Source organism: Pongo abelii, chromosome 8 (assembly GCF_028885655.2).
Source record: "Pongo abelii isolate AG06213 chromosome 8, NHGRI_mPonAbe1-v2.0_pri, whole genome shotgun sequence".
Classification (NCBI taxonomy): domain Eukaryota; kingdom Metazoa; phylum Chordata; class Mammalia; order Primates; family Hominidae; genus Pongo; species Pongo abelii.
The window spans coordinates 102,745,422-102,770,858 of record NC_071993.2 but is presented as its reverse complement, the minus strand read 5'-3'; the positions used below and the strand labels follow the sequence as shown (position 1 = coordinate 102,770,858).

Sequence of the window (25,437 nt, the reverse complement as noted above, 5' to 3'; positions counted from 1 at the left end):
GCCCCAAATTGGCTGTTTAACAGTTCATACAGATCTATCAAGGTAGAAGTAACAAATAAGAAAAAACAAGAATACCCCTCCTCATTTTTGAAATCTACCACAAAATGTTTATGATGTTAAAAAGTATTAAGAATGTATCATCAAACAACAAATCCCACTATTCCATGACATCTCCTGGCTTGACATACATACCCCTTGCATTTAAACCACCCTTATATAGTAAGCAATTGGTAATGGCATAGAGGCTGAGGAGTCTTGAACATTTTGGATCATAATTCATATTATCTTATTTATTTTGTCTTTAGTCTTATTCTGTCATGGGACATTAGAAAAGCTCCAATAGTAGAATTATATAAAAGGCAAAAGTGGCCGGACACGGCAGCTCACGCCTGTAGTCCCAGCACTTTGGGAGGCCGAGGCAGGTGGATCTCAAGGCCAGCAGTTCGAGACCAGCCAGGTCAATATGGTGAAACCCCATATCTACTAAAAATACAAAAATTAGCCAGGCATGGTGGTGGGCATCTGTAATCCTAGCTACTCGGGAGGCTGAGGCAGGAGAATCGCTTGAACCCCGGAGGCGGAGGTTGCGGTGAGCCAAGATTGTGCCACTGCACTCCAGCCTGGGTGACAGAACAAGACTCCATCTCAAAAAAATAATAACCAAAAACAGGTGCCATGGCTCACGCCTGTAATCCCAACACTTTGGGAGACCGAGGCAGGTGTATCACGAGGTCAAGAGATCGAGACTATCCTGGCCAACATGGTGAAACCCCATCTCTACTAAAATACAAAAATTAGATGGGCATGGTGGCGTGCACCTGCCATCCCAGCTACTCAGGAGGCTGAGGCAGGAGAATCACTTGAACCCAGGAGGCGGAGGTTGCTATGAGCCAAGATTGCACCACTGTGCTCTAGCCTGAAGACAGAGCCGAAACTCCCTCTCAAAAAAAAAAAAGGCAAAAGCTACTTTGGTCAGATGTAAACAGATGCATAGAGGAAGTGAACAGGAAATGAAATGGTTGCACCATTCCCTCCATTTTGACAACTCAACCTCCTCCTCTCTCAACTCCCCAAACTATTCCCAAACGTTTTTCTTATGCTTTGGGAAGAAAGGACAAGATAACATAATTAAAAAGCATATGGAAATGAGATGGGTTCTCTAGAATAGTTTATACTTCTCTAAGAACAGAGGGTAGGATCAAAAAGCTAAAAGAGGAGCCCAAGTCTCCTCTTTCTCTTCCCCCCTTTGTCAGTAGAAGCTGGCTGGGCGCTGAAATGGGAGCTCTCCCTGAAGCTCTTGAGCAGAAGCTTGAACTTAATCCAAGTCTAAGCTTGGATTAAGGTATGGGTCTCCAATCCACCTCAATCCCCAGAATTTTGAGGCAGTCTTTAACCATCAGACCAAACAATACAAAATTTAGGAGAAAAAGTTTTAGCAACATCATTATCTATTGCTTCCAAACAAGGAAGAGCAGATGAAATATTCAGCACTTCCCTGCTTCTCCCTTCCCAAAAGAACCTCCATTTTGTTCGGATGCTTGCCTTTCCCCCAAGCTCAGGGATGGACTTGTCTGTGTAATTTCATTCCCTCACCAGTGACTGGTTTAATAATAGGTATGCCACCTAATTATGGCCCATGTGACCCTGGAGGAAGTCTTCTGGGGCAAGTCTAGGGAAGAAAGGAAACATTCTCTCTTCATCCTCAAACATCGTCCTGCCTGGAAGGGATGACATCCAATGATGGCAGAGCAGAGAGATGTAGAGAACGTGAGTCCTTGATGGCATTTTAAGCTGCTAAATCAACAAAGGCTGAGCCCATCCTTCCATAAAACTTATGCTTTGACTCAATTAGAGTCAGGATTTTAATTACGTGAAGCTAAAACATCCTGATAAAACTGGTATGGGAGAGATGTCCTCTTTGATGCCAGTGTTCTGGAATCTGGAAAAGAACCCTCTAAGGGCACCCCACTTTGGTTCCCAACGTTGTGATGTTGACAAACACAGCCCTAAGCAGCATGTCCTTTAGATAAGCAATTATAAATAAAACAACCAATTATAAATATAACAACAAACAAACTGTAGCAATGTTTCTACCATAATAAAATTTTGAATGTTTTACTCCCTCAAGCTATTCAACAAGGTCTACCTGTTAACTTCTTTTGTTTTTGTAAATATGACAATCTTGCTATCTCATTTTCCTTCCATGGCCATTTCAGGCACTATTCTTAGCATCCAAGTTACTACAATAAAAAAAGAAAAACTGGTAAGGCCCCTGCTCTTTGGAATTTACAATCTAGTTAGCAAGACAGATAAACCAGAAAAGAAGAACATAAATAGGTGATTTCAGGTCACAATATGTGCTAAGAAGAAATTCAAACCAAGGAACATGATAGAGTGACTTGCGGTAGAATTGGGAATGAAGGGAAAGGTATCAGATTGAGGGTCAAGAAAGCCTGTCTCAGAAGATAACATTTGAGCCAAGACCTAGAAGGTGACATCTGAGGAGAAAACACCAGCCTGGAGAGGGAGTAAGAACATAAGAGGAAGAAGGAACAGAAACTGCAAGAACCCAGAGGTGGGAACCAACTTGATGTGACTATAATTATTTCTTCCTTTTCCTAACGAGAAAATTTACTAACTTCTTCTTGTCATTGAGGAGTTAGATGTACACTTTTCCACATTTTCCCAGATTTTGCAATGATATCCAGGTTACCAGAATATATGCAGCCTTTCATCCTACTCTTATTTCTTATTAAAGATATAATAAGAAAAATATTTTTAGGTCAGAGAGAAAATTTAGGAATTTTTCATACATGATTTTTCAAATGTTTTTATTACCAAAAGAACCCACAATGGTTAAGTTTGTTTTTCATGTAACTGACTACATTACCCAGAGAGCAGTAATTAAAATGCTGTCTTCCATGGACTATATGTCAGCCAGTTTTCAAAAGCCCTGATCACATCCTGGAAGCAGGAGAGTCATCTCAGAAGTGGCGCCAAAGAAGAGGTGCTAGAGGTGGGGCGCAGGTTGACATATCTTGGATGTGCTCATAAAAAGAGAATTACTTAGGTAACTGCCCCTTCTTCTTAGACCCCCAGAGTGCTTTCAGATCCCATGACTGCCACAGTCAAGCTCTATTATGGAAAATTCACATTGATTGTCTTCCCCCTGAAAAGCCCTTAATTTGCCTTGTGGATAACAGAAATGTGGTTTCTGTCATACAATGTGAAATGGTATTTTGAAACAGAATTTCAACAAACGATTTTACCAAAAATATCCAATGGCAAAGTGTTGTCATTGTTTTCCCTTTGAATTGGCTTACTGTACTGGAGAATTTAAGACTGCTACTTCCTTTGCATTTTTTTCTTTTCTTGTGATGTGACAAGGGAGAGGAATTTTTGGCTTAAAGTGAGAGAGCAAGGTAATATTAACTTCAACTCTTCACCTAACAGAGATAAAACTGAAGGAAACCCAAGCTTTGAAAAAACACAGGCTGATTTCAAGCCAATTAGCTGTGTCAGAGGAAAAATACCTTCAAGATTTTTATACAAATCAAAGGAAGCAAAGGTTCTTTTGATTCTTATAGAAACAGCCATCATGATGTCCAGTTATAATCATACTAAGGTGAAAATCAAAATTATTTAATCTTGGCAGGGTGCAGTGGCTCACACCTGTAATCTCAGCACTTTGGGAGGCAAAGGTGGGCGGATCGCCTGAGTCCAGGAGTTTGAGACTGGGGGGGTAACATGGTGAAAATCTGTCTCTACAAAAAAAATACAAAAATTAGCCAGGCATGGTGGCATATGCCTGTAGTCCCAGCTATTTGGGAGGCTGAGGTGAGAGGATCGCTTGAGCTCAGGACACCAAGGTTGTAGTGAGCCAAGATCACACCACTGCACTCTAGCCTGGGCAACAGAGTGAGACCCTGTCTCCAAAACAAACAAACAAATTATTTAATTTTGTCCATAGTCAAAATTCTGTTGTACAGAGAAATCCCAGCATTGCTACTCTGTGATAACAAAAATATAACATCTTAAAATTTTACTCCATTAATAAACAGATTTGGGGTGTTGACAGATGTGGTGGATTTCAGGCAAAAACAAGTTTTGCTTTGCAGATCCAATGTGACTGACTAGATTCAAATTGTTTCCAATTTGTTATGAGTCGCATCTGGACTAAACTTTTCTTGTCATATAGAGAACAAAACAGCAAATGTGGACAAGCATTGGTGAGCAAACATCCAAGGAATGTTGTGGTCCTTCCTGTGTTTACATAGCCTAATATGGAACAATCACTGAAGCTCAGAAGACTGGTCCTAATCTGGCCTTGTCATTCCTCCAACTCCCAGAGTCAAAGTCTCCACACCACCCCTGCTACCTTCCTTCTTCTCCATCAGGGAACTCTTCTTGAGGATACATATGTAGGTTGTTCTCACACTCAGGGGCTTGAAGATCCTCTCTTAGTTATTTCATCCCAAGCCCCTTAGACCCACCTTCTTCTATAGTGATATCCACATCCCCTGATTCCAGTCACCCTTACCTCATATCTGAACTTCTACAATGGCCCTTTCTGGTGACTCCCACACTTCCTAATTCTCTTCCCTATCAGAATCCCTCCTTCATGTGGCTATAGAAATCTTCCACAATTGATGTTCCTAAGACTCTACCTTATCAAGAACCTATGGCCTGCTGTGTGCCAGATGAAAGCTACACTGGTCTACCTAGACCTCCAAGCCCTTCAGAAATTTCAGCCCTTCCCATTTTACCATTCCAACCAACAGATATGTTTGGGTCCAAGGTGAGAATTCCTGACATTATGACTACTAGAATGTAAGCTCCTTAGGGCAGGGACTTTTTTCTGGCTTGTTCATTGGTATATCCCATGTTGTATGAATGAATGAATGAATGGATGGATGAATGAATGAATTGTGGATTCTCTGAATTTTTTTCAGTGTGGGACTTCCTTCATTTGTAATTCCATTCCCCTCATTCTCCAAGTCTTTTTGTCTCCTTCAAAATCAAGCTCAGTTGGAAGCTATGTTCCCCCTATACTCTACAAAGCTCAGTTATGTCAGTAGACCCCTCTTCATGTGCTACCTCTAGATATAGCTTGAACCATTTCAGTTTGGGAGTTCTACAGTTGTTGAAGAGGGGACTATGCCTCATTCATTTTTTCAATTGGTCACTCAATAATTACTTATTGAATACATTATTACTATGAACTAGATCTGCCCTAGGCTCTGAGCTACAGCAATAACCCAAAGTGAGAAATGTCCCTATCCTCATGGTGCTTATATTCTAGTTGGGAGAAAAATACAATAAGCAAGATAAACAAATAAAATGTACAGTGTATTACATAATTTCAAGTGCTGAGGAGGAAGAAAAAGCAAGGAAGGTACAAAGGAAGGATGTGGTGATTAGGACTGGCCTGAGTAGGTGATTTCTATCACAGGGAGAACACCTGCATACCTCTGAGGCAAGAGCTTTACAGCAACTGGAACTGTACACAGAAAGGCCCTGAGGGGAGAGTAGTAGGAACTGGTCAGAGGATCAGTGGGGTCCCCTGTTCATAAGGCCTTGAGGGCACTAGTGAGGGCTTTGCCTTATTCTGAGTGATGTGACTTACTTCTAAAGTCATTCATATAATCTATGCTCAGCAACTTAGGGGTGAACAAGGAACCATTGGGGGCTGTTGAAGTCACCGGAGAGAGAGGGTGTGGCCTTTTAGGGTGGCACATCCCTGCCTCTTGTGGTAATGATGTGCTGAGGCTACCCAAATGAGGTCAGGCCACACAGCCAAGTGTGGACAGAGCCTGGCTCCATCAGAGCAGAGCTTGTGCCAAAACCAGGTCTGGGCAGACGCATCCAGGAGGAGTAAACATAATCACATGAGACAGTCTTCTCAATGCCTTCTAGACTTCTTGATAGCTCAGCACTGGAGAGTCTTTTCTGAGAGACCATCATCAGGAAGGGTCACCGAGCCAACAATCGTCAGGATCCATCAGCAGTTAGTCAAACTCCACAGACTTCTGGGGATGGTTCAAGTTAGAGCAGAGTTCAGATAAGCTCACCTTTGCTTAGTCTCTGTAAGCCTCCATTTCCTCATGTGCAGAATGGGAGTCACAATAGTATCTGCTTCATAGCGTTGCTATGTAAGGTTCAATGAGCTAACAACACGTAATAGCCTACACTAAAGAGTTCTTACTATATTCCAGATTCTACTCTTAGCACTTTAAATGCAGCCATTAATTTAGCCTTCACTACAATCCTATAAGGTACACGTAATACTATCATCTTCTCTATAAAATCTGTATTAGTTTTTTAGGGCTGCCACAACAAGTCACCATGAACTTGCTGGCTTCAAACAGAAATGTATTCTTTCATAATTCTGGAGGCCAGAAGTCCAAAAGTTAAGGTATCAGCAGGGGCATGCTCCCTTTGAAGGTTCTGGAGGAGATGTCTTTCTTGTCTTTTTCAGCTTCTTAGCATTCCTTGGCTTGTGGCTGCATCACTCCAATCTCCACCTCTGTCTTCACATGGCCTTTTCCCCTGTTGCTCTTTGTGTCAAGTTTCCTTCTCCTTTCTCTCATAAGGACACCAGTCATCAGATTTAGGGCCCACCCTAAATTCAAGATGATTTCATCTCAAGATCCTTAGCTTAATTACATCACCGAACACCCTACTACATTTCCAAATAAAGTCACACGCACAGTCACTATTATAATTATCATTATTGTTAGTTTACAGATGAGGAAACTGAGTCACAGAGAGATTAAGTAACTTCCCAAAGTTACACTGATGTAAATGTTGCGCTGTTACATGTAGTTAGACAGACATGGCAGGAAAGGGCCCTTCTCCCCCACCAACTAGAAATGTCAGGTGATGGTTTGACAATTATCACATTGCCTCTCTAAAAATGATAATTTGGCAGTTGGAGCCAGGTAGAGAAAATCTGCTGATCCACAGCTGTAACATTAAAGTGTTAATTGAATTCAAGCACCAGAGAGAAGCAACTTCCTGGGCATGCACATTAAGAGACAAATGGTGGAAGATGACTTGCCGGGAGCACTCCACCGGAAAAGGAAAGAAAGCCTCAGATGAGCATGCACACAACTTCCTAAACACACTGTGTGCTCAAGGAGGTAAGGAGGGCACTGCACATGCAGGCAGCCCACCCTAAGGGAAGAATCACAGGAAAAGGGCTCAAGATGGCAGCCTATAAAGTCCTAGGATCACAGTTGAACACGTTGTTTGTTCTCCAAGTTGCCCACTTGGATCTCTTCCAACGGTTCTTTCCTTTCTTTCCTGTTCTAAAGCCTTTTCAATAAACTTCCAGTCCTGCTCTGAAACTTGACTCAGTTTCTTTTTCTACTTTATATCCCTCAAATTCTTTCTTCTGACGAGGCAAGAATTGAGGTTACTGCAGACCCGTATGGATACACTGCCAGTAACTCAGATAGCTGCCACCGGTAACAGGGCCAGGAATTAAACACGGGCATTCTGGCTTCAAGGTCCAGGCTTTTAACCAGCACCCTACCCTACAATACATGACTGAGGCTCATACAGTGCCTGGGCTGTGCTACCAGTACTGCTGTGTGGTAGCCAATCTCATTATCCAGAAATAAAAAGTGACCAACATTGAGGATTTGGCTGGAAGGTTTGTCTGGACTGTTCTCACTGAGGACACCAATGTCCTACCTTTTGAAATCATGAATCTGATCCGTGACAGTCAGAAGCTTACAGTTAAGTGATGAAAGGCTGAGACGGTGTTTCTCAGGAAGCTTAAGGGACTTGCCCAAGTCACACACCTTACACGTGGCAGAACAGGGATTTGATCCAAGTGTCTCAGTTCCACTTCGATGCCTTAAATCATTGTGTTGCATTAGAGATGCGTAGAAATTTTTCAGTTTTATTCTTTCTCAGCTGACCCAATGCAAAAGCACTAGTCCAAAATTCTATCTAAATGGAAAGGTCTTATTCTACCCCCACCCCATATTTCTCCAATTAACCAATCCAGAGTCACATTCAAGGATAAAGCAGTTTAATTTAGCGGGTTTTTTCCTGCCTATATTTTACTTAAAGAAGTCGGCACAAACATCAATAGAAACACAACTGCTAAAGACAAACTTTGATCCTAAAGACCTCAATGACAACCAGTTAGTTAAAGGGCAAAAAAGAAGGAGGAAAAATAAGATGGACATTGGGTTGGGAGACACAGGCAAGAAAATAGAGCCAGGAAATAAGAAGGAAGGGAACGGGTGGGGGTGAGAATGAAAAGAAAGGTAGAAAGACAAGGTAATTGAGTAAATAACCCATGTGCTGTTCCACTGATCTCTTGAACCACAGATGTCAGAGGAAGTTACTGGCTCTTTTTAATACTATTTTATTTCCACTCTTTGAACTTTTAATTAGCCAATTGTTCTCGGTTTGCAGCTTCTTAGTTAGAAAACAATTGCATTTATCTTAACAACGTAGCCTGGCTGATACTGAGACTCCCCACCCTTGAGACTCAGCTTTGGGTGGGGAGAGCTTATTTGGTGACATCCAAATAGTGTAGATGTGGGTGGGGGTGCAGAACAAGCTCTTCCTGCAAATCAGATTCAGCCAACCTGAGGCTCCCCACCCACAATTCTTGGGCAACATGCTCTTCTCAGATTAGCAGCACATAACTAACATAACTGACTTTGCACTTGGTTGTACCTGACTCTAAAAATGTTAATGATCGCAAAAATCAAATGCTGACAGAGCTCTATGTGTGGGAAATGAGGAAGCAAAGGAGTCCTCTTCCCTGATTCTTCTCACTTCCTCCGACCAAACCATCCATTCTCTCTTGCCCCAACCCCTTCTAGCCTCTCTTGAATTCTTTTGCCCATAGATTGCATTGAGAATAATAGGCCTTTGTGGTCAGTGTGGAATCCCATGTATAAGTGTAGGGTTGGCAGGGAGGAAGGCTGTTTCCGGCAAAGTGATGTCACTGACACTGCAGACAGGAATTCCCTGTGTCCCAGCCAAAAGGCATAACAATCTGGTGTATTGATGGCCTCAGCAATAAGCACATTGCTTCCACTAAACGAGTCTTCTTCCACATCTGAAATTGAAAAATTGTGCCCTGGGGACTCTACCCTTTCTCAAAGCAGCTGCATTTGTCAACAAGCCTTGGTTATTTGCAGATGGTGAGAAAAAGCAAGAAAATCTGTATTGGCCATGCATCTCTAGTGTTGGATAATAGTGGAAGCAGGGTGAACTGACTCAACCAGGGTGCCTAGCCTTATAGTCTTGTCTTGTATACCTTGCCTTTATAAACTCTCTCATTTATATCACCTTATTTTTGCACCAATGAGGTACAAAATTTAGAGGTTACATACAAATATTACTATAGAAAAATGTGCTATAAGCTATACAAAATAAAATTCTAAGCCCCCCAATTGACTGACCAGACCATTTTTTGGCCAAGGGGACCCCAGAGAAACCTTGAAAACTGCGTTCTCGGCCAAGATGGAATGGAGGGTGGGAGGGGCTCAGACCCTCTCCCTTGCTAACCAGGAGTAGGCTTTCCTTCTCAAGGGCCTAACAGAAACCAGCCCTTTCAAAAGGCTCCACCGCTGATATCAACTGACTCCCTGATGCTGCCCCATCTTTTCTGCCTGATAAGAGACCACTAACTATGGGGTGGTTCTGGCCGGTCCATGAAGAATAGGCAGCTAGTGTTTTCACATCCTCTGCTTCACCTTTTGATGTCAGAGGGCCAAAAACTCCACCAAAGATCATCACCATTTTTTGAACATGGAGAAGCAGAAGGCTGAATTACACTTGCAGACGGTTCTCCCTTCATAAATATTCATGACTCCTTCTATAACTTATTGAATATGTATATTTGGCCACCAGCTCTGTGTAAATTCCTGTTCCCTTTTCCCCTCCCTCCAAGTACGTTTCTGGCTTCTGACTGGAGGCTATACTTCCCAACCTGTCAAAATGGCCATCCTGCAGGCTGTAACCTTTTATAAGAAATAAAGTCTCCTCTTCTCTTCAAAATTTGTAAATTGTATTTCTGTAAGTTAACAAATCAAAGTAAAAAATGACAAAAAAAAGTTTGCAACAATTATGAAATAGTTTGATTCACTAATATATAAGCATCATTTAAAAATCATTAAGAAAATGATCAGCTCACCTGATAGAAAAATGGCATAGAAGATGACTAGGCAATTCAAAGAAAAAGAAATATGTGTTATCAACATATTAAATGTATTCTAACTATCCTTAATTAAAGAAATGTAAATGAAAAAATAATTTTCAGAATAGCAACATTTTTAAAGTTTGATAAATATATAATATTCACTACACATTTATTAGAATGGCCAAAATTTTTTAAATATTGACAATATAAAATGTTGGTAAGAATGCAGAGCAACTGAAACACTTATGCCTTGCTGCTAGGGATGGGAAATAACAAAGCCACTTTGAAAAAGTGTTTGGCAGTTTCTTATAAAGTTAAATATAAACTCACCATAAAATTGAGCAATCCCACACTGAGGTATTTACCTGAGAAAAGCAAAGACCTATGTCTACACAAAGACATGTACCTAGATATTTCTAACTGCTTTATTCATAATTGCCAAAACCTCAAAACAATCCAAATGCTAGCAACTGGCAAATGTATACAAATTGGGAACGATCATACAATGAAATTCTACTCAGCAATAAAGAAAAAGAATAAACTACTGATAAATGTAACAATATGTAAAAATCTCAAAAGCATTATGCTAAGTAAAAGAAGCCAGACTCAAACAGGCTATTTACTTTATGCTTTCATTGATATGATATTCTGGAAAAGGCAAAACTAAGACCAGATATTAGATCAGTAGGCAAAGGCTCAGGATGGGGACAGAGGATTGACTACAAAGGGCCACAAAGGAGCTTTTGGAAATAATAGAAATATTCTAGATTTTGATTGTGATGGTGGTTAAATGACTTTATATGTTTGTCAAAATTCATAGAACTTTACACCTTAAAAAAGTGAATTTTACTGTAAATTCTGTAAAGAAATTATATATGTTGACAAAGATGTGGGAAAACAGATACTTCTTGTATGTTAGTAGGAGTAAAAATTTGTAGAACCTCTTTGACGGGGAGGCAATTGAGTAACATCTATCAAAGGGTAAAGCACATATATCCTTTGACTGAAGAATTCTACTTCTAGAAATTTAACCTGCTGATATACTTATGAATATGTGAAAAAAATGGTGCATAAACAGCGACATTCAGTGCAGCATTGTTTGTAATGGCAAAAGACTAAAAATGACTAAAAGTCCATCAACTGGTGTCTGGATATATAAATTCTACCACATTCATAATACATAATTCTATGCAGACATGAAAAAGACTGAGCTAGACCTATGAATGTTGATGCAAACTGTCTTCAAAACATTTCATTATGTGAAAAGCAAGATGCGGGGCCAGGCATGGTGGGTCATAACCCCAGTGCTTTGGGAGGCTGAGGCAGAAGAATCACTTGAGCCCAGGAGTTCGAGACTAACCTGGGCAACATAGGGAGAGACCCTATCTCTACAAAAAATTTAAAATTATCCAGGTATGGTGGCGTGTGCTTGTGGTCCCAGCTACTCAGGAGGCTGAGGCAGGAGGGGACTGCTTGAGCTCGAGAGTTCTAAAGGCTTTGAGTTAAAGAGGAAAAAATGCACAGAGGGTTTCCAGTTCAGAGTAAAGTGGCAAAGATGATAGGAGCTGGGAAGATGAACATTGGGTACATAGGAAGTTGTGCGCTGGTGGTTTAATGTTGACTTTGCCCACTCTAGCACCCTGCCAGCCACTCACCAACCTGATTAACTCAAGCAGCTACCTTTGGGCTCCCATTCATTCTTTCTTGCCAGATCGGTGTAATTTCTGTACTCTTTGGGCAGAATTGTGAAGTCTCACTTGGTAGACTTTGGGTGGACTCAAAGTTCTATTTTGAGGGAAATTTGACATCTCCGCCTCTGCCCCTCTGGGGTTATGTATCAGTGTAAGCGAGAAATGCCATCTGGATAAGATATGGTCATGCAATTAAATGTCTATGGTAACACTGTCACAGATCATCTGACACCTAACCAGCTGGCTTTCTCTTTAACCATCAACACAGAGTATCTGCACTTTAGATACATGAAAACTCAATCTTATAAACTGATTAGTATCTAGTTCCTGTCAAAATGTGACAGATACTACTGATATTTCAGAATGACAATATCAGGGTCCTCTGCGTTTTTTTCTAAGCATATTTTCTGTACCCATTTAGTGAGGAGGAAGGTAGGTGGAGTTAGAGAAAGGCTCCTTTACCTTGGAAACAGGAATTTCCTCTGAGAGCAAAACCAGTAAGATGAATATATAATACATAAGAGTAGCTTTTAGCCAAATCACCCACACTTCAAAAGTTCTTTCAGTCTTGTGGCTTCAGTATCTCCTCAAATCCAGTATATGACTCAGAAAGTAGTGTCCTACTCAATGTTGTACCCTGAGTGAAGAAGGAATATGTGAATATGGTGGGGATGGGGTCATCTACATAGAATAAAAAAGGCAACTAAAATAATCTGTCAATGTATCTCTAGCATGGTCTGGGGAAAGAAGGTGCCTTGGCATGTGGACTCAAGTACACCATTTCCTTGAAAGTTTTTTTCCCCTACAGTGATGAAGAATGCCTCCTCTAAGATAATCAGACTAACTCCCCCACTTCTGATTTCATTTCTACCAAGCTATCTTGCCATGTCAATTTTTCTACAAGGTAAAAAATGAAGACCTGGTATCATTCCTGCTGAAACTATTCCCAAAATAGAGGAGGAGGGACTTCACCCTAACTCATTCTATGAGGCATATGAGCATCATCCAGATACCAAAACCTGGCAGAGATGCAACAAAAAATGAAAACTTCCTGCCAATATCCTTGATGAACATGGATGCAAATATCCTCAACAAAATACTGGCAAACCAAATCCAGGAGCACATCAAAAAGCTTTTCCACCACAATCAAGTAGCCTTTATCCCTGGGATGTAAGGCCGGTTCAACATAAGCAAATCAATAAATGTGATTCATCCTGTAAACAGAATTAAAGACAAAAACCACATGATTATCTCAATAGATACAGAAAAGGATTTCTATAAAATTCAACACCCCTTCATGTTAAAAACTCCCTGTAAATTAGGTATTGAGGGAACATCCCTCAAAATAATAAGAGCCATCTATGACAAACCCACAGCCAACATCATACTAAATGGCAAGACCTGGAAGCATTCCCCTTGAAAACTGGCCCAAGGCAAGGATGTCCTCTGTCACCACTCCTATTTAACATAGTATTGGATGTCCTGGCTAGGGCAACCAAGCAAGAGAAGGAAATAAAAGGCATCTAAATAGGAAGAGAAGAAGTCAAACTATCCCTGTTTGCAGACAACATGATCCTATATCTAGAAAACCCCATGGTCTCAGCCCCAAAGCTCCTTAAGCTGATTAACAACTTCAACAAAGTCTCAGGATACAAAATCAATGTGCAAAACTCCCTAACACTCCATACACCAACACCAGTCAAGCTGAGAGCCAAAGCAGGAAGAGCTCTCCAAGGAGAACTACAAAACACTGCTCAAAAAAGTCAGAGGACGGATCCATTCCAAGATGGCTGAATAGGAACAGCTCCAGTCTGCAGGTCCCAGCGCAATTGACCCAGAAGACGGGTGATTTCTGCATTTCCAATTGAGGTACCTGGTTCATCTCACTGGGACTGGTTGGACAATGGATGCAGCCCACAGAGGGTGAGCTGAAGCAGGGCGGGGCGTCACCTCAGCTGGGAAGGGCAAGGGGTTGGGGGATTTCCCTTTTCTAGCCAAGGGAAGCTGTGACAGATTGTACCTGGAAAACGGGACACTCCCACCCAAATACTGTGCTTTTCTCAAGGTCTTGGCAACCGGCAGACAAGCAGATTCTCTCCCGTGCCTGGCTTGGTGGGTCACACACCAATGAAGCCTTGTTCATTGAAAGTGCAGCAGTCTGAGATCCAACTGCGAGGTGGCAGCCTGACTGGGGGAGGTGCATCCGCTATTGCTGAGGCTTGAGTAGGTAAACAAAGTGGCCTGGAAGTTCGAACTGGGCAGAGCCCACCACAGCTCAGCAAGGCCTACTGCCTCTACACTCCACCTCTGTGGGCAGGGCTTAGCTGAACAAAAGGCAGCAGACAACTTCGGCAGACTTAAACATCCCTGTCTGACAGTTCTGAAGAGAGCAGTGGTTCTCCCAGCATGGTGTTTGAGCTCTGAAAATGGACAGATTGCCCCCTCAAGTGGGTCCCTGACCCCCATGTAGCCTAACTGGGAGACACCTCCCAGTAGGGGCTGGCAGACACCTCATATAGGTGGGTCCCCTTTTGGGACGAAGCTTCCAGAGGAAGGATCAGGCAGCAATATTTGCTGTTCTGCAGCCTCCGCTGGTGATACCCAGACAAACGGGATCTGGAGTGCACCTCCAGCAAACTCCAACAGACCTGCAGCAGAGCGGCCTGACTGTTAGAAGGAAAACTAACAAACAGAAGGAAATAGCATCAACATCAACAAAAAGGACACCTATACCAAAACCCCATCTCTAGGTCACCAATATCAAAGACCAAAAGTAGATAAAACCACAAAGACAGGGAGAAACCAGAGCAGGAAAGCTGAAAATTCTAAAAACCAGAGCACCTCTTCTCCTCCAAAGGATTGCAGCTCCTTGCCAGCAATGGAACAAAGCTGGACGGAGAATGACTTTGACGAGCTGACAGAAGTAGGTTTCAGAAGGTCGGTAATAACAAACTTCTCCGAACTAAAGGAGCATGTTCAAACCCATCGCAAGGAAGCTAAAAACCTTAGGTTAGATAAATGGCTAACTAGAATAAACAGTGTAGAAAAGACCTTAAATGACCTGATGGAGCTGAAAACCATGGCACGAGAACTATGTGACACATGCACAAGCTCCATTAGCTGATTCAATCAAGTGGAAGAAAGGGATCAGTGATTGAAGATCAAATTAATGAAATAAAGTGAGAAGAGAAGTTTAGAGAAAAAAGAGTAAAAATAAATGAACAAAACCTCTGAGAAATATGGGACTATGGGAAAAGACCAAATCTACATTTGATTGGTGTACCTGAAAGTGACAGGGAGAATGGAACCAAGTTGGAAAACACTCTTCAGGATATTATCCAGGAGAAATTCCCCAACCTAGCAAGGCAGGCCAACATTCAAATTCAGGAAATACAGAGAACACCACAAAGATACTCCTCGAGAAGAGCAACCCCAAGACACATAATTGTCAGATTCACCAAGGTTGAAATGAAGGGAAAAATGTTAAGGGCAGCCAGAGAGAAAGGTCAGGTTACCCACAAAGGGAAGCCCATCAGACTCACAGCGGATCTCTGGGCAGAAACTCTAAAAGCCAGAAGAGAATAGGGGCCAATATTCAACATTCTTAAAGAAAAGAATTTTTGACCCAGAATTTCATATCCAGCCAAACTAAGCTTCATAAGTGAAGGAGAAATAAAATCCTTTACAGACAAGCAAACACTGAGAGATTTTGTCACCACCAGGCTTGCCTTACAAGAGCTCCTGAAGGAAGCACTAAACATGGAAAGGAACAACCGGTACCAGCCACTGCAAAAACATGCCAAATTGTAAAGACCATCGATGCGAGGAAGAAACTGCATCAGCTAACGGGCAAAATAACCAGCTAACATCATAATGACAGGATCAAATTCACACATAACCATATTAACCTTAAAAATAAATGGGCTAAATGCTCCAATTAAAAGACATTGACTGGCAAATTGGATAAAGAGTCAAGACCCATCTGTGTGCTATATTCGGGAGACCCATCTCATGTGCAACGAACGCACATAGGCTCAAAATAAATGGATGGAGGAAGATCTAACAAGCAAATGAAAAGCAAAAAAAAGTAGGGGTTGCAATCCTAGTCTCTTGTAAAACAGACTTTAAACCAACACAGATCAAAAGAGACAAAGAAGCCCATTACATAGTGATAAAGGGATCAATTCAACAAGAAGAGCTAATTATCCTAAATATATATGCACCCAATACAGGAGCACCCAGATTCATAAAGCAAGTCCTTAGAGACCTACAAAGAGACTTAGACTCCCACACAATAATAATGGGAGATTTTAACACCCTACTGTCAATATTAGACAGATCAGCGAGACAGAAGGTTAACAAGGATATCCAGGACTTGAACTCAGCTCTGCACCAAGCAGACCTAATAGACATCTATAGAACTCTCCATCCCAAATCAACAGAATATACCAACGACAAAAACCACATGATTATCTCAATAGATGCAGAAAAGGCCTTCAACAAAATTCAACAGCGCTTCATGCTAAAAACTCTCAATAAACTAGGTATTGATGGAACGTATCTCAAAATAATAAGAGCTATTTATGACAAACCCACAGCCAATATCTTACTGAATGGGCAAAAACTGGAAGCATTCCCTTTGAAAACTGGCACAAGACAGGGATGCCCTCTCTCACCACTCCTATTCAACACAGTGTTGGAAGTTCTGGCCAGGGAAATCAGGCCAGAGAAAGAAGTAAAAGGTATTCAGTTAGGAAAAGACAAAGTCAAATTGTTCCTGTTTGCAGATGACATGATTGTATATTTGGAAAACCCCATAGTCTCAGCCCCAAATCTCCTTAAGCTGATAAGCAACTTCAGCAAAGTCACAGGAAACAAATTTAATGTGCAAAAATCACAAGCATTCTTATACACCAATAACAGACAAACAGAGAGCCAAATCATGAGTGAACTCCCATTCACAATTGCTTCAAAGAGAATAAAATATCTAGGAATCCAACTTACAAGGGATGTGAAGGACCTCTTCAAGGAGAACTACAATCCACTGCTCAGTGAAATAAAAGAGGACACAAACAAATGGAAGAGCATTCCATGCTCATGGATAGGAAGAATCAATACTGCCCAAGGTAATTTGTAGATTCAAAGCCATCCCCACCAAGCTACCAATGACTTTCTTCACAGAATTGGAAGAAAACTACTTTAAAGTTCCTATGGAACCAAAAAAGAGCCCACATTGCCAAGACAATCCTAAGCAAAAAGAACAAACCTGGAGGCATCACATTACCTGACTTCAAACTATACTACAAGGCTACAGTAACCGAAACAGCATGGTACTGGGTACCAAAACAGAGAGATAGACCAATGGAACAGAACAGTGGCCTCAGAAATAACACCACACATCTACAACCATCTGATCTTTGACAAACCTGACAAAAACAAGAAATGGGGAAAGGATTCCCTATTTAATGAATGGTCCTGGGAAAACTGGCTAGCCATATGTAGAAAGCTGAAACTGGATCCCTTCCTTACACCTTATACAAAAATTAATTCAAGAAGGATTAAAGACTTAAATGTTAGACCTAAAACCATAAAAACCCTAGAAAAAAACCTAGGCAATTCCATTCAGGACATAGGTATAGGCAAGGACTTCATGACTAAAACACCAAAAGAAATGGCAACAAAAGCCAAAATGGACAAATGGAATCTAATTAAAAAAAAAGTTGCTGCACAGCAAAAGAAACTACCATCAGAGTGAACAGGAAACCTACAGAATGGGAGAAAATTTTTGCGATCTACCCATCTGACAAAGAGCTAATATTCAGAATCTACAAACAACTTCAACAAATTTACAAGAAAAAAACAACCCCATCAAAAAGTGGGCAAAGGATATGAACAGACACTTCTCAAAAGAAGACATCTATGCAGCCAACAGACACATGAAAAAATGCTCATCATCACTGGTCATCAGAGAAATGCAAATCAAAACCACAATGAGATACCACCTCACATCAGTTAGAATGGCAATTATTAAAAAGTCAGGAAACAACAGATGCCAATGAGGCTATGGAGAAACAGGAATGCTTTTACACTGTTGGTGGGAGTGTAAACTAGTTCAACCATTGTGGAAGACAGTGTGGTGATCCAAGGATCTAGAACTAGAAACACCATTTGACCCAGCAATCTAAAAAGTCAGAGATGACACAAACAAATGGAAAAACATTCATGCTCATGGATAGGAAGATTCCATATCATTAAAATGCCATATTGCCCAAAGCAATTTATAGATTTGATGCTATTCCTATTAAACTACCATTGAGATTCTTCACAGAACTAGAACAAACTATTTTAAAATTCATATGGAACCAAGAAAGAGCCCAAATAACCAAGGCAATCCTAAGCAAAAAGAACAAAGCTGGAGGCATCACGCTATCTGACCTCAAACTATACTACAGGGCTACAGTAACCAAATCAGCTTGGTACTGGTACAAAATCAGACACATAGACCAATGGAACAGAATAGAGAACCCAAAGGCAGAGGTTACAATAAGCAGAGATCACACCATTGCACTCCAGCCTGGGCAACAAAAGCAAATCTCCATCTCAAAAATAAATAAAAATAAAAAATAAATAAAAATAAAAAGAATAGAGGACCCAGAAATAAGGCCACACATCTACAACCACCTGATCTTGGATAAACCTGACAAAAACAAACAATGGGGAAAGGATTCCCTATTCAATAAATGGTGCTGGGATAACTGGCTAGACATACACATAAGACTGAAGCTGGACTCCTTCCTTATACCATATACAAAAGTTAACTCAGGATGGATTAAAGACCTAAATGTAAAACCCAAAACTATAAAAATCCCGGAAGACAACCTAGACAGTACCATTCCAGACATAGGAATGGGCAAAGATTTCATGAGGAAGACACCAAAAGCAATAGCAACAAAAGCAAAAATTGACAAATGGGATCTAATGGAACTAAAAAGCTTCTGCACAGCTGTTGCGGGAAGTCAGGACCCTGAACAGAGGGACCGGCTGGAGCCAAGGCAGAATAACACCAATTGTGAAGATTTCATGGACATTTATCAGTTCCCAAAATTAATACTTTTATAATTTCTTATGCCTGTCTTTACTGCAATCTCTGAACATAAACTGTGATGATTTCATGGACATTTATCACATCCCCAATCAATACTCTTATAATTTCTTATGCCTGTCTTTACTTTAATCTCTTAATCCTGTTATCTTCTTAAACTGAGGATGTATGTCACCTCAAGACCCTGTGATGATTGTGTTAACTGTACAAATTGTTTGTAAAACATGTGTGTTTAAATAGTATAAAATCAGTGCACCCTGAAAAATAACAGAATAACAGCTGTTTTCAGGGAACAAAGAAAGATAACCATAAGGTCTGACTGCCTGTGGGGTCGGGCAGAATAGAGCCGTATTTTTCTTCTTGTAGAAAGCCTATAGACAGATGTGTGAGTAGGAGAAATATCGCTGAATTCTTTTCCCAGCAAGGAGTAACCCTGGGGAAGGAATGCATTCCTGGGGGTAGGTCTAAAGACAGCCACTCTGGGAGTGTCTGTCTTATGCAGTTGAGATAAGGACTGAAATATGCCCTGGTCTCCTGCAGTACCCTTAGGCTTACTAGGATTGGGAAATTCCAGCCTGGTAAATTCTAGTCAGACCGGATGTCTGCTCTCAAACCCTGTTTCCTGTTAAGATGTTTATCAAGACAATGCATGCACAGCGGGACATAGGCCCTCATCAGTAATTCTAATTTTGCCTTGCCTTGTGACCTTTATTGCTCTTTGAAGCATGTGATCTTTGTGACTTACTCCCTGTTCGTACACCCCCTCCCCTTTCAAAATCCCTAATAAAAACTTGCTGGTTTTGCAGCTCAGGGTCGTCATCACAGTCCTACCAATATGTGATGACACCCCCGGAAGACCAGCTGTAAAATTTCTCTCTTTGTACTCTTTATTTCTCAGACCGGCCAATACTTAGGGAAAATAGAAAGAACGTATGTTGAAATATTGAGGGCTGGTTCCCCCAATACACAGCAAAATAAACTATCTACAGAGTAAGCAGACAACCTACAGAATGGGAGAAAATTTTTGCAAGTTATGCATCCAACAAAGATCTAATATCTGGCATCCGTAAGAAATTTAAACGAATTTACAAGAAAAAACAACCCCATTAAAAAGTGGGCAAAGGACATGAACAGACACTCTTCAGAATAAAACATACATGTGGCCAACAATCATATAAAAAAAGCTCAATATCACTGATCATTAGAGAAATGCAAATCAAAACCACAATAAGATACCATCTCATACCAGTCAGAATGGCTATCATTAAAAAGTAAAAAAATAACAGATGCTAGCAAGGTTGTGGAGAAAAAAGAACGCTTATACACTATTGGTGGTAGTGTAAATTAGTTTAACCATTTTGGAAGACAGTGCAGTGATTCCTCAAAGACCTAAAAACAGAAACAACATTTGACCCAGAAATCCCATTACTGGATATATACCCAAAGGAATATAAATCATTTTATCATAAAGACACATATGTTCACTGCAGCACTATTCACAATAGCATAGACATGGAATCAACCTAAATGCCCATCAATCATAGACCAGATAAAGAAAATGTGGTACATATACACCATGGAATACTATACAGCCATAAAAAAGAATGAGATCATGTCCTTTGCAGGAACAGGCATGGTGCTGGAGGCCACTATCCTTAGCAAATTAATGCAGGAACAAAAAACCAAATGCCATATATTCTCACTTATAAATGAGAGCCAAATGATGAGAATACATGGATATATAAAGTGGCATAACACACACTAGGGCCTATTGGAGGGTGGAAGGTGGGAGGAGAGAGAGGATAAGGAAAAATAACTAATGGGAACTAGGCTTAATACCCAGGTGATGAAATAATCCGTACAATAAACTCCCATGACACAAGTTTGCCTATATAACAGACCTGCACATGTACCCCTGAACTTAAAAGTTTAAAAAATGAGCTGATATTATTAATCCCTAAATGGGTATTATGCCTTACACACCCATCTCTTATGTGTTTGGTTTCACATGATTCTCATTCTTTTCATTCCATCAGGTGAAATAGATTGTCTGTCTGTATAAAACTGGAGCTACCTATAGAACACAAAAGCAATGTGAAGACCACTGAAACCACATATTCAGCAAAATCTGTGTGCTTCTTGCTCACATGCAGGTGGTCTGTTTTCTTATTTGCTCAGATTCACAGAAGTAGGAGTGGTGCAGCCACAGAAGGAAGGCCAATGCAGACAACAGTAATTCCACATGCCTTTTCTCCTTCAGAGTTACAATAATGTTCTGAGTGAAGGAAAATGTGTCTCTACCTTAACAAAAGCTTGAGATACCAAACTGAAGGAAGAATATATTATGGTACTTGGAAATGACTTGTAAAATATTTGAAATTCTTTATAGAAATTCCTAAAAACCCAAAGACTCTGGAGAACACATGAGTTAATGAGGAAAATTTTACCTCACCTTCTGGGAAGGTCTTGTTGCCTAGAACTGACCTCTGGGAATGGCTTGTCCCATCTTTAGGGAAAGGATAGCTGGTAAAGACAATATTTGGATAACAAGACAATGTTAGGCCCACCCTCCAGCCATTCTCTCAGGATTGGGTGGGGTGAAGCCACATCCTCTCTTCTCAGAGCTTTTTATAGTGTTTATTCCACTTCTCTCCCCTTCAGTTCTCTCCCTCCGGCATTCCCAGAGAGCTGATCCATGCCACACCAGTTCTTATTACTTGACTTTCTCTAACTTGCTTTTTTTAAAAATTCTCCTGGCAGTAAGTGCCTTTCTAAACTCCACCTCCCTACTTGCTGAACCCACTGTATCTGGCTCCTGCCCCCATTCCACTAAAGCTGTTCACACAAATATCACCAACAACCTCATAGTGCCAAATCCAGTGGACACATCTCAGTATCTACATTTCATGTGCAATCTGACATTTGACATCTCAGTACCTGAGCACTCTCCTTTCCTGGCTCCCATGACACCAGGTTCTTCCAATAATCATCCTACTTCCCCTACTTTGCCAGCTTCTCTTTTACACCATACCCTTTAAATATGAATGATCCACAGTGTTCCATCTTGGGATGTTGGTTCATCTCATTTTATCTACATATGCCAACTGAATGGTGATGACTCCCTACTCACTATGAGGATGGCAAGTCCTTAATCTCTTTGAGGACAACTCCCCAACCTCTATAGGAATGACATCCTACTCTGTATGGGGATGATGCACAGTCTGGATGTTTTCCTCCTCCAAATCTCATGTTAAAATGTGACCTTCAATGTTGAAGGTGGGCCTAGTGGCAAGTTTTTGCGTCACAAGGGTGGATCCCTCATGAATGGCATGGTGTCCTCTCCATAATAATGAGCGAGTTCTTGTTCTGTTAGTTCACACAAGAGCTGGTTGTTTAAAAGAGCCTGGCACCTCCTCCTTTCTCTCTTGCTCCCTCTCTCACCATATGATATGCCCATTGCCTTCTGCCACGATTGTAAGCTTCCTGAGGCCCTCACCAGAAGCAGATGTTGGCACTATACTGTTTGTGTACAAGCACCATGTTACAGGCTGAACCTGCAGGACCATAAGCCAAATAAACCTCTTTTCTTCATAAATTACCCAGTCTCAGGCATTCCTTTAAAGAATGCAAACAGACTAACACAATGCCCTGATCTCTACGAGGATAACTTCCTAATCTCTATGATGACAAGTCCCCAGTCTTTATGGCCGTGACTCCCTGATCTGTATTTCCAGCCCAGGCCTTTCTCTTGAGCTCAAGATTTATAATGCTAGTCACCTACTGGACATATCTGCTTGGATGTTCTATGGCCAAACTCACCATGTCTAAAATTTAACTTTTTACCCACTCTAAATTAATCTTTTTGCATAATCAGCTAAGTAAAGATCACCACTTTCCCTCTAAGTCCCCCTATATTCCCACTTCTCCCTCTAATCTCCAAGTTTTGTTGATTCCACCCACTAAATACCTCTCAAATCTATTTGTTTATCTCCTTATTTTGTTTTTGTGTTTTTTTCAGATAGAGTCTTGCTCTGTCACCCAGGCTGGAGTGCAGTGGCATAATTATAGCTCACTACAGCCTTGAACTCCTGGACTCAGTGATTCTCCTGTCTCAGCCTCCTGAGTAGCTAGGGACTACGGGTGTGCACCATCGTGCCTGGCTAATTTTTTTGTAGAGACAGGGTCTCAATATGTTGCCCAGGCTGGTCTCAAACTCCTGGCCTCAAGTGACCCTCCTTCCATAGCCTCCCAAATAATTGGGATTACCAGTATGAGCCACCATGCCCTGTCCATTTCTCTCTGTATTTCTTCCCTGGACTCCTACAATAACTTCTGTAGAGTCCTCCCCACCACTAGGTGCTTCCCCTTCCAACCCATCACCTACTTAAAAGCTAACATAGTCATCCTAAAAATGCAAACCTCAGTATGTGGCCCTAACCAGTATGAAGTTCTTCAATTATGCCTCTATGTCCCTCAAAAGCCAAACTCCAGCAACAATTTTAAGGCCATGCTAACCATCTAACCACACAACCCATGTGTACTTTAAGGTGTTGGTCTCTAAATGGGGTCTTTTTTTCCTATCCTCCTGCCTTATGGTAAAATGTTCCTGTTTCTTTCTTGTACCTGAAACAGTATTCTTTCCTCTCTTATTTATCTAACCAACTCTACCTTATGAGGAAATTGAGGCTCAAGTAGTTAGTTTATGTGTTATCACTTCCAGGAAGTCTTTCTGAGAAAGGCTTTCCCCTTCTCTAATGATGAACGAAATACCCTCCTCTGCAATCCTCTCATAGCACCGTTCTCACAATGCTATAATAGCCTTTAACTTGTGTCAGTCTCCCCTATGAGACAGAGCACCTTAAGAACAAGGTGTGCCTCTCCAGAGCCCAGCAAAGGGTCTGGCCTATAGCAGTGTTACATATGTCAGTTGAATGGGTGAAATGGATTTAGACTTTTAATACACAATGTTTTCCATCAAAAAAGTGGAGGTATATATTTGACTACTTCAAATGTGTTTTAACTTCTCAATTCCATGGTTCTCACTATTTTTAGTAAGCTTCCAGGCAACCTCAACTTCAGTTTGCATGTTTTCTAGGAAGCAAGGAGACAGATGTTTGGGCGGTAAACCCAAAATCTGGATCTCAGAGCTTAATCATAAACTCCATGGGATACTTTTTCACTGACTTTCCAAGAATAGTAGACCCAAATGCCATGTTTATAATGGAAGAAAATATACACTCAGCTGGTCATTGGTCGTTCCTTAGCAAACATGGTTAACTCTCCATTGTATCTGAGAATCAGTCATTCTGATTAAGGAAAGGCAGTATGACTAGGTACTGATGCATCTCCTGTTAAATGGGATCTCAACCCTGCCTCTTACTAGCTGCATGACCCAGGCAAGTTATTTAACCTGTGTAAGTTTTCATGTTCTAGATAAAATTTTAAAGACGTAACTTATTTAGGTAAGTTGACATGAAGACATAGTGAGCTCTGTGTGAAAAAATGATTAGAATGATCTCACTGGACCCCATGGTCTTAGTTACTGTCCATATGTGGGAAATACTCTATATTTGGTCCAGACATATGTTTTATTGAACTTTCAGCTGCCTCCTTCACCTTTTAACTTGGATGTCTCACAGGCACCTTAAACCTATTGTGCCCAAACAGAATTCATGCTCTCCTTTCCTCTGCAAAACTTTCTCCTCCAGCTTTCTATAACTCAATATTCACAGCTCAGTGAATATCACCACTCATCCAGTTACTGACACCAAGAACAGCGGCATCATCCTGTATTCCTTCCCCACCCTCACTCTTTATATCCAAGCAACTCACTAATTCAGCACATGTCCCTGAGGCCTTGTACCAAGTCTTGGAACCTCCCAAAGATTCAATGCCATGTAACCCTCTCTATCACTCTAGTGTCTTCTTAGTCCCATCATCATGCCCTCCCACAGAAGACCCCTAACTGGTCCCCTGCGTCCACTCTTACCTATCACCAATCTGCTTTCCAACTACAGCCAGAGTAATCTTCTCAAAGGGTCTATATAATCACATCATCCACTAGTCACTTAGAATACTTCATAGCTTCCCATTACTCTTACAAGAAAGAACAAAATCCTTTATCTAGCCCATATGTCCCGTATGTTCTGGCCCCTCCCTGGGTCTCCACTTCTCTCATCACCACGTTTCCTTCACTGTTTGCCCCCTTTCAGCCCCCACTTCACTATGCTGTCCCCGCCCAGAACCCTAGCACAATGTATGTACTCTGCCTAGAACATTCTCTTCCCATCCTCTTTGCTTAGCTATTTTCTATTTACCCTTCAGATCCCAGCAGAAAGTCACTTCCTCAAGGATGCCTCAGAAAATCCTACCCTGCACCCCACACTAACTGGTACCCTTCACAGCACTCTGAGCTTTTTCTTCATAGCACTTAAGGCTATTATAATGAATTGTCTACATGTGTAAGTCTT

General features: G+C 41.2%; 1 protein-coding gene across 5 annotated transcripts in view; it reads right to left on the bottom strand.

Moving 5' to 3' along the window:
- The window catches only part of ENTPD1 (ectonucleoside triphosphate diphosphohydrolase 1), a 194,567-nt gene that overhangs the window by 58,847 nt on the left and 110,283 nt on the right, over positions 1–25,437 (bottom strand). The window lies entirely within an intron of this gene.